Genomic DNA, 11122 nt, shown 5'->3' with positions numbered 1-11122 from the left:
TAACATATAATGGGTTCATTATTATAGCTTTTAAATAAGCTAATATTGTAAAATTTTTTCAGTTTTAATTTCTTTTTTTTTTGAGATGGAGTTTTGCTCTTGTCGTCCAGGCTGGAATGCAATGGCATGGTCTCGGCTCACTGCAACCTCCACCTCCCAGGTTCAAACAATTCTCCTGCCTCAGCCTTCCGAGTAGCTGAGATTAAAGGCATCCGCTACCACGTCTGGCTAATTTTCGTAATTTTAGTAGAGATGAGGTTTCACCATGTTGGCCAGGCTGATGTCAAACTCTTGACCTCAGGTGATTCGCCCACCTCGGCCTCCCAAAGTGCTGGAATTACAGGCATGAGCCACCATGCCTGGCCCAGTTTTAATTTCTAACACAGTAAATATTGGTAGTTATAATCTACATAAACAAGCTCTTTGGCACCCTCAATAATTTTTAAGAGTGTTAAGGGGTCCTGAAACCAAAACATTTGAGAACTGCTCATTTTAGGTAACTGAGTTTGCTAGGAAACAGAGAATTTCAGGAATATCTGTAGTGCTTTGTCATTGGTAAGATTACATTTCTTTCTAATCAGTATGCATCTTTCAGTGAAATCAAATGGGTTTCTAATAAATGTTTATTGTAACTACTGTAAAATAATCATAGCTAACACCTAGTGAATATTGACTATGCATCAGTCTCTGTGCAGGACAGAGAGAGAGAGGATACAGCAGCATTCAGACACCATCCCTGCTTGGTGGAGCTTAGAGAAATGGAAAAGACAGACACTCAATGAGAATCTACTGGGTGGGAGTATGAGTCAGCACTATCTTCAGGATGCTAGAAGGCATCCTAGTTCCTCCATGGTCCGAGGACTGACACTGGAAACCTGAGAAGAGGATGGGTTTAAGATATATTTGGTGGGATTTGGGGACACAACTTGTGATTAATTAGATACAAACATTAAGGGAAAGAGGAAGGATTAAAGGATTACTAAGCTTGGTGGCTTAAGTTCATTCCATCATCAATTCAACAAGTGTTTGTTCAGTACCTACTATGTGCCAGGTATTCTAAGTGTTGAGAGGAGAATGCCAAGCAAGAAAACTCATGTTAGTGAGATGGGCTGGTGAGAGGAGGGGGCAGATCATGAAACAATTGATCAATTGGTCAATAAAGTGTTAAGGAATGACTGCCATTGCAAAGCATTAACATAGGCAGAAATAAGAGAGAAGGACGGGGAGGCCACTTTGGATTGGGTTAGGGAAGCTCGTCTGAGGAGATAACATTTAAATTTAATTTTGAACAACAAGAAGCAGCCAACCATGCAAAATAGGAAAAAGAATGTTCCCAGAAGAGGTACTAATTGATGAAACTATTTGAAGCAGAAATGAGCTTGGTGAGATGATAAATCGAGTTGCCATATTTAATGAATAAAAATCAAGGCACCTAGTTAATTTTGAATTTCAGAGAAGCAACATTTTTTAAAAATATAAGTATGTATGACGCACTATTTGGGACATGCTATACTAAGAAAGGAAAACTTTGTTGTTTATCTGAAATACAAATTTAACTAAGAATATGCAGAAAATTCCAAAGAGCAAATAAAAGCTCTTAGAACTAATAAGTAATTACATCAAGAGTACAGGACACAAGGCTAATATACAAAAATTAGTTGCTTTTCTATATACTAGCAATGAGCAATTGGAACTTGAAATTTAAAACACATCACCATTTACATTAGCACCAAAAAAGAAACTACTTAGGCGTATGTAAATCTAACAAAATATGTACAAGATCTATATGAGGAAGGCAATAAAATTCTGATTAAACAAATAAAAAATATCTAAATAAATGGAGCGATAGTCCATGTTCCTGGATAGTAAGTCTCAACGTTGTTAAGATATAATTTATTTCCCATATGTTCTACAGATTCAATGCAATCTCAATCGTAATCTCAGAAAGTTATTTTGAAAATATTGACAAACTAATTCTGAAGTTTATATGGAGAGGCAAAAGACCCAGAATAGCCAACTCAGTATTGAGGAAGAAAATCAAAGTTGGAGGACTGACACAGCCGAAATTGATTATAAAGCTACATTAATTAAGACGGTGTGGTTTTGGCAAATGAGTAGATGAATAGATCAATAGGACACAATGGAGAGCCCAGAAATAGACCCACATAAATACAGTTAACTGATCTTTGACAAACGAGCAAAGGCAATTCAATGAAAAGAGGATAGTTTTTCAACAAGTATTGCTACGATAATTGGGCATTCACATGCAAAAAGAAAAAACAAAAAACAAATCTAGACAAAGGCCTTGCACTCTTCATAAAAATTAACTCAAAATTGATCATAGGCCTAACTACAAAACCACAGAACCTAAACCATAAAACTATAAAACTTCTAGAAAATAACATATGGGAAAAACTAAGTAACCTTGCATTGGTGATTAAAACTAAAAACTTCTTTTCTGTGAAAGATACTGTTAAGAGAATGAAAAGACAAGCCACATACTAGAAGAAAGTGTTTGTAAAACACATATCTAATAAAGAGCTTGTATCCAAAATATACAAAAAAGCCTTAAAATTTAACAATAAGAAACCAAACCATTTAATTAAAAATGAGTAAATGATCTAAACAGCCACTCATTAAGGAAGATTTACAGATGGCAAATGGCATATGAAAAGATGCTCAATGTCATGTCATCAGGGAATTGCAAATTAAAACAAACTATATACCTATTAGAATGGTTAAAATCCAAAATACTGACAACACCAAATGCTGGTGAGGATGTGTAGCAACAGGAACGCTCATTCATTGCTGGTGGGAATACAAAATGGTACAGCCACTTTGCAAGATATTTTGACAGTTTTTTACAAAGCTAAACATAGTCTTACCATATGATCCGGCAATCACACTCTTTGCTATTTATCCAAATGAGTTGAAAACTTATGTCCATACAAAAACCTGCTGCTATGGTTTGAATGTTTGTTCCTTCCCAAACTCATGTTGAAATTTAATTGCCATTGTAACAGTATTAACAGGTGAGACCTTTAAGAGGTCATTAGGCCATGAGGGCTCTGCCTTCATGAATGGATTAATGTGGTTATTTTTGGAATGGGTTTGTTATTACAGAAGTGGGTTCTTTATAAAAGGATGAGTTTGCCCCCCTTTGTCTCTCTGTCTCTTTGCCTCTCTTTGCCCTTCTGCCATCTGATCTCTTCCACCATATAATGATGCAGCAAGAAGATCCTTGCAAGATACTGTCACCTTGATATTGGACTTCCCAGCCTCCAGAGCCGTGAGCCAATAAACTTGTTTGTTATAAATTACCCAGTCTCAGGTGTTCTGTTACAGCAGCAAAAGCAGACTAAGACACCTGCTCATGAATGTTTATAGCAGTTTTATTCATAATTGCCAAAACATGGAAGCAAAAAGATGTCCTTCGATAGGTGAATGGATAAACAAACTGTGGTTTGTTCATACAATGGAATATTATTCAACAACAAGAAATGAGCTGTCAAGCAAGCCACAAAAAGACATAGAGAAACCTTCAAAGCATATTGTTAAGCAAAAGAAGCCAGTTTGGAAAGGCTACATACTGTATGTTTCCAACTACAAGACATTCTGGAAAAGGCAAAACTATAGAGACAGTAAAATGTTCAGTGGTTGCCAGGGATTGATGGAGAGTGGGAAGAGAGTTGAATGAGTAGTGTGGGGAATTTTTAGGGCAGTGTAACTATGCTGCATAAATACTGTAATCGCCAAAGAAGATAAACAAACAGCTGATAAGCACATGTCATCACACATTTGCCAAAGCTCTTAGAATTGTACAACATAAAGAGTGAATCCTGATGTAAATTATGGACTTGAGTTAATAATATCGTGTCAATATTGGTTCATTGGTTGTAACAAATGTGTCACACTAATGCCAAATGCTAACAATAAGAGAAGCTGTATATGGATTGGGGAGGGTAAATAGGAACTGTCTGTACTTTCTGCTCAGTTTTTCTGTAAACCAAATACTGCTGTAAAAATAAAAGTCAATTAACTGAAAAAAAATTTAACGGGAATCCTTATCTGACAACCCCAGGAACAGAGAGGCCAGTGTGGCTGTATCTAGTGGGTGAATGGAAAGTGGAGTGAGTTTAAAGAAGTCGAGACAGGCCACATTATAGGGATGCTGAAAGCCAGAGGAAGGTTTTTATTTCCTTGTATGTGTAAGGAAATGCCTCTGAAAAGGTCAGTATTTTAAAAATTCTTTCTGGCTGCTGTAGGGAGAATAGATGGTTCCTACAGTGGAAGTCCAGAGATGTTTACAAGGTTATTGGTTCAGCCCAAGCAAAAGCTAATGTGAGCTAGTTGGTGGCAGAGGAGGTAGAAAGCAGTGGTCAGATCTCTGAAGTGAAGACAGAAGCTACAGTTTTATTTTGGAACTGTGGGTGGAGAGAGAGTAAAAGAGAAGAATCCAGCCAGGCGCAGTGGCTCAGGCCTGTAATCTCAGCACTTTGGGAGGCCTAGGCAAATGGATCACCTGAGATCAGGAGTTCCAGACCAGCCTGGCCAACATGATGAAACTCTGTCTTCACTAAAATTACAAAAATGAGCCGGGCATGGTGGTGCCTGTAATCCCAGCTACTTGGGAGGCTGAGGCAGGAGAATCACTTGAACCTGGAAGGTGGAGGTTGCATTGAGCTAAGATTGTGCCACTCCACTCCAGCCTGGGCAACAAGAGCAAAACTCTGTCTCCAAAAAAAAAAAAAAAAGAAAGAAAGAAAGAAAGAAAAGAAAAAGAAAAATCCAATACAGCAATGAAAGTTTTGCTTAAGCAATTGGGTGTCTTGTAGTACCATTAACAGATAAAATAAATAATAAGTACCAAAAGTAAACAGTTATTTTTGTCCTTGTTAAATTTGAGATGCCTATTAAACATCTAGGTGGAGATGTCAATTTTACTGAGCTAGGAAATGATATTACTGACTTATATAGCAAACAATGGCAAGGGAGCAGTTTGCATGGGGAAAATTATAAATTGGGTTTTCAACATGTTGAAATTGAGATACTTGTGAGAGACCTGAATGGATGTGTTGAGTGGGCAGTTGGGTATCTTAGCGTCTAAAACTATGAATTGAAGTCTGGCCTGGAGATAGATGGCATTTGGTAGTTGCTGGTACGTCAGCCACAGTTTGGAGCTATGGAGTTGAATGAAGTGACCTCTTGAGGAGTATATACGTTGTCATCATTTCTACACCAGAATGGCATGGAGCAGGGGTAAGCATTCTCTCAAGGCTGCCTATTTCTTACTCTAGGCTATAACCCAGGAGTTCCTTCAGATCCTCAAATTTTAAAAAAGATTTCACTGGGCCCTCCCAACTTCTTCTGGAGGATGGAGATGGGGGCAGAGCACATGGTCCATACACTACGTCAATTTTTTTTTTTTTTTTTTTAAGACGGAGTCTGCCTCTGTCACCAGGCTGGAGTGCAGTGGCACGATCTGCGCTCACTGTTACCTCCACCTCCCGGGTTCAAGCAATTCTCCTGCCTCAGCCTCATGAGTAGCTGGGATTACAGGCGTGCACCACTACGCCCGGCTAATTTTGTATTTTTAGTAGAGACAGGGTTTCTCCATGTCGGTCAGGCTGGTATCGAACTCCTGACCTCAGGTGATCCAACCGCCTCAGCCTCCCAAGGTGCTGGGATTACAGGCATGAGCCACCATGCCCAGCCACTACTTCTAATTGTATTCTTCCTCTTCCTTGTCTCTCTCTCCTCCAATCTTAGAACTATTTAATAAGTTAGAGGGGTGGGAAGGGGCCTGTTCTACATAGTCACCATCAGTTTGGGCCAGATTGTCACTGAAATAAATCTTAAAACTTGCTTTATTTCTAGCAACTACTTTTTCTGGGGAAAGTGCTGCTCTGTGTCACATAGTCCAAGTTGGGTTAGAGTAGGAGACAAATAGAACAAGCTGGTTAAAACCAAAAATATAATTTCATGAATTTGTTTCTTACTGCAGGTCCTGTCTTCTCTATTCTGTACATGAATCTTTTCCGTTTCTTTAAATAGCAATCCAGTTTATTTATCAGTACACTGGCAGAATTTCATTTTTGAGAGCCTTCCCATCATTCTTGAAATACTCTCTAGTTTCTGAGAGGGAAGTTCTAAGGTAAAGATTCTCTAGGAATGAGATAAGAATTGCAGGGAGGTAAAATTTGGTTTTGTAAAATCACTTGTGCTTTTATAAAAATCTTAACCTGGACAATTATCTGGGATTAGTGCAGAACTATTTATTTTCTAATTCCTTTCCTCACCAGAATTATTTAATGTCCATGTTTTGAAACTACTTTTAAATTGAAGTATAACATGAATACAGTAAGGCATCAAATCTTACAAAAGGTTCACATAATTCAAGAATTGGGCAATTCTTACAGGTTAATGAATTTTAAACAACTATGCAACTGTATACCCTAGAATTTAATATATATATATACATGTATGTATATATGTGTGTGTGTGTATATGTGTGTGTATATGTGTGTGTGTGCATATATATGTGTGTGTATATATATATGTGTGTGTATATATATGTGTGTGTGTGTATATATATATATATATATAGCCAGGCACAGTGGTGTGCACCTATAGTCTCAGCTACTTGGGAGGCTGAGGTGGGAGGATCATTTGAGCCCAGGAGTTCCAGGTCAGCCTGGACAATATAGTGAGACCCAATCTCTTAAAAAAATCTTTTGTTTTCTTTCCAGAATAGTAGAAATAAAACACGTCACAGAAAACATAATTATGTTGCTTAATCTCTTTAGATGAGCATTTTTTAACTTTTTGGTCTAAGGACCCCTTTACACTCTAAAAACAAAAATTATTGAGAATCCCTAAGAGATTCTGGCTTTTGTTTTTATGAGAGCTAACAAGCTAGCTAGATATATGAGATACGTATGTATATTAGATGTAAATATGTTATAAATTAAGTCTGAGAATGTTGTGAAACATGAGAATACACAAGTACACATTCCATGAGCTGATAAAACAATGATGTCATGGAAAATTCTACTGCACACTTGTGATTAAAAAGAGAAATAACGACAAGTGATGCTGTGTAGTTGAAATGCTCATACATTCTTCCTGGGACTTTAAAATGGTAGTGCTATGGAAAACAGTTTGACGTTTGCTCAAAAAGTGAAACTAGAGTTACCATGTGACCCAGCAATCCCACTTCTAGGTACATAGATGAGAGAATTGAAAACATACGTTCACACAGAAACTTGTACGCAAATGTTCATAGCAGCATTAGTTCAAAATAGCCAAAAAAAAAAAAAAGAAACAATTCAAATGCCTATCAACTTGGGAACAGATAAATAAAATATGGTGTATGTATAAATGAAATACTATCCAGCCATAAATGGAATATTATTTATGTAGGAATGAAGTACTGATTCATGCTGCGACATAGATAAACTTTGAAAACGTTACCTAAGTGGAACAAAAACAGGACACAAAAGACCACGTATTGTATGATTCCTTTTATATGAAATATCCAGAATATGCAATCCACGTAGACAGAAAGTAAACTAGAGGCTTCCAGGGGATGGGGGAAGCAGGGAATGGAAAATGACTGCTCACAGGTATAGAGGTTCTTTTCAGAATGGTGGAAATGTTCTGGAATCATATAGTGGTGATGATTGTACAACATTGCAAATTTACTAAAAACAACTGACCATACTAAAAACCACTTTAAAATGGTGAATTTCATGTTATATGAATTATATCCCAATTAAACATTACCACATAAAAAGGTATCCTCCAGAAATTATTATTTGGAGCTTTAGAGACAACTTTGTGATCCAGAAAAATAAATGGATAAAGGAGCCTGTACAGCTGATTTTTGTTGAGGAGGAATGCGCAGAGGATTCCTGTTGCCAGACTGAGTGGGCCTCCCAGATAAGCAGAGTCGAGCTGAGTTCTTGGGTCACTGCGCTCCCCGGGCAACGGCTGACATGCTCCGTGTTTGCAATTGCGATTGTTCAAGCTGAATGAACGCAATGTTGTTGTGGCAAAAGAAAACCCACAAGAAAGTATAGATAGGGCAGTCTAAGGGTGCCTGAGTTAGGGCAGAACTTTTCTCATATGTTCTTGTAAAGCTCAGGTACAAAGAAAACTAGCTAATAGAAAGAAGGAAACAGGCCGGGTGCGGTGGCTCACGCCTGTAATCCCAGCACTTTGGGAGGCTGAGGCAGGAGGACTGCTTAAGGCCAAGAGCTTGAGACCAGCCTGGCAACATGGCGAAACCCCCATCTCTACTAAAAATACAAAAATTAGCCAGGCGTGGTGGCCCACGTCTGTTAATCCCAGCTACTCGGGAGGCTGAGACAGGAGAATCACTTGAACCCGGGAAGGCGGAGTTTACAGTGAGCCGAGATCACGCCACTGCACTCCAGCCTGGACAACAGAGTGAGACTGTGTCTCAAAAAAAAAAAAAAAAAAAAAAAAAACAGAAAAGAAAAAAAGAAAGAAAGAAACAAAACCAAAACAACACTATTACAATAACAACAACAAAAAAAGCACGTGGGTCTCATACATCATCAACAAATTATTTATGCATGGAGTGCCTTTTCTCTGGTCATTCATGGAGGTTTAGGATAGGTGACCCAATTAAACCAGCCCTCATTTGAATTCACTCCCAAAAGAAGAATGTAATGGTAAGAGAATCAAGTTTAACGGCAAAAAGATGACATTTTCAAAAACATATGAGCCAATTAAAAGCTCATTATCCAGAAACCCATCTGACGATGGTTTAAGTGTTAGGAGAAAATGTCTGATGAACCTTTTCTTGAAGCTGCTCCCAGATCTACTGCTGGAGGAAGAACCCCTGATTGAGACAGGGAAGCAGTGGCAAACTCAGGCTGCAGGTGGAAGCTCGAAGGGGAAAATGAGACAGACCTGTCACAGAGTCAAGGAACTTTCAGAAATATGGCTCTCCACACACCAAGCAATGGGATACAGTCATTGGCCATTGAAAGTGGAGGGGTAGCTTCAGGTGTCACCTTCTTTGGGGAACGTGGCATTTTCAAGGGACCCTGAGCATGAGGGAACCTCATCTGGATTTTCAAGTCATGACTCAGATGGTCCCATGGGGGCAGAAGGAATGAGGGTGTCCCAAACAGACTGGCATGTAGAAATTCTATGTGGTATGCAAGATTTGGGAAGTACATTACGGCTTGTGTATCATGTAAGCTGGCTATACCAGAGTGCTGAACTTATACTAGAGCAATAGTACTCAGAAGAAAATAGTAATTTGAAAGACATTTGAATATAATTACTGCATATTGTAAACTATATATAGAGTTACATATTTCACTCACTCTCAGGAGAAAAGAAATGGGATTTTTCTAAGAGACAAGAAATTATACATCCTTTTCATTAGTTTTCTCATGTGCTAGCTTTATGCAAAATGAAATTTAAGTACAAAGGGCAGCAAGCAGTAACAAATATGAAACACCCATCTGGAGTGGTATGTGAATAGTTACTGAGGAAAGGTTTCTAAGAAAGGAACCATAAATGCTTTCACCAAAGCCAGATAATTAGAAGTGTTAAAGAAACAGTGTAGGGTTTTTTTTTTTTAAGTCCTAGTTACGGTAAATTACATCTAATTACATTTTTAGTTGCCAATTTCTACCCAGATCCTTGAAATCTTTCAGGAAAATGAATTTAAACCATAATTCTTAGTAGGAAATTTGAGGATAAATAAACTTTCTTAATACATTAGATTGTTGCACAGTTTCTCAAAATAAGTTATAATCTTAACATGAACACATATTTACACACACTACTCTTTTCATAATTCATGGAATTCATTTTCTCTTTACAGTTATACTAAAAAGATTCTACATATCTTCTTTCTGTGTTAGTAGATTTAGAGAAGGTAAATCTAATTACTATAATTGTATATAGACTTGCAAAGACTGGCCCACATCATACAGAGACAGCATGCATTATCCCAGAATATCTGAGACATATCTGGCAACCATTATAGCACCCACTGAGTTGTATTCGAGTTAGGGCATGATTGTGTGAATAAGCAAATAAAGCACAGAAGGGAAAAAGTAACCTTTGGGAAAGTGGCTCAGAGCAGCGTGAGTGAGTAGATGAAGGGCCCAGTTCCTTGCCTTGCCTCCCAAGCTGTGGCAGCCCACAGCAAGATTCCAACCCTGTATCTGAAACTCATGGGGTCAGGTGTGTTTCAAACTCCCAGGGGTTTTGGACTTCACGAAGATGATTTAAGAGACTCTGCCCTCTTCTTCCTGCAGAGAGGGAAATCCGTTCCTAGGCTGTTGGTGGAAAATCCTCTCCAGTGTCTTCTTTGTCCTCTGTCTCCCCCACAACCCTTCACAATAGAGCATGGGCAAGAGACAGCAGCGCCAAACAGGAGGCTGCTACCTCTATGTGGTGCCCCCGACAGTGTGCCCTGTATGAGGTGGATTTGACGTTTAGTCAAATTAATAGATTCTTGTTAGGAACACACCCAAGAGAAGGAGTGTAATTACTGTGGGATTTGGTGAGTCATGGTGAATATGTGAGTAACCAAGTAGTTACCCTGGGGAATCTTTTCCTCTATCATCCACCTTTACCTAAATTATATGTTAGCATCTAAGTAGTCCTCCGTAATCTGAGGATTTAAAATTGTTTAATTTCCTAGTGTATTTAAATGTCTTTTCTCCTTCTCTATTCTCTTTCTCATCCCACTGAACTTTGTGCCCCCAAATCAAGTTAAATGAAATTAGAAGTATGAACAAGGCCGGGCACAGTGGCTCACGCCTGTAAACCCAGCACTTTGGGAGGCCAAGGCGGGTGGATCACCTGAGGTCAGAAGTTCAAGATCAGCCTGGGCAACATGGTGAAACCCTGTCTATACTAAAATGCAAAAATTAGCCGGGCATGGTGGTGCATGCCTGTAATTCCAGCTACTTAGGAGGCTGAGGCAGGAGAATTGCTTGAGCCGGGGAGGCGGAAGTTGCAGTGAGCCGAGATAGCGCCACTACTCTCCAGCCTGCGTGACAGAGCTAGACTCCATCTCTTAAAAAAAAAGTATGAACAAATTCTGAAAAGCTTTATTTTGGGTACT

Source organism: Gorilla gorilla, chromosome 7, assembly GCF_029281585.2.
Source record: "Gorilla gorilla gorilla isolate KB3781 chromosome 7, NHGRI_mGorGor1-v2.1_pri, whole genome shotgun sequence".
In the NCBI taxonomy this organism is placed as follows: domain Eukaryota; kingdom Metazoa; phylum Chordata; class Mammalia; order Primates; family Hominidae; genus Gorilla; species Gorilla gorilla.
Note: the sequence above shows the minus strand (reverse complement) of the source record.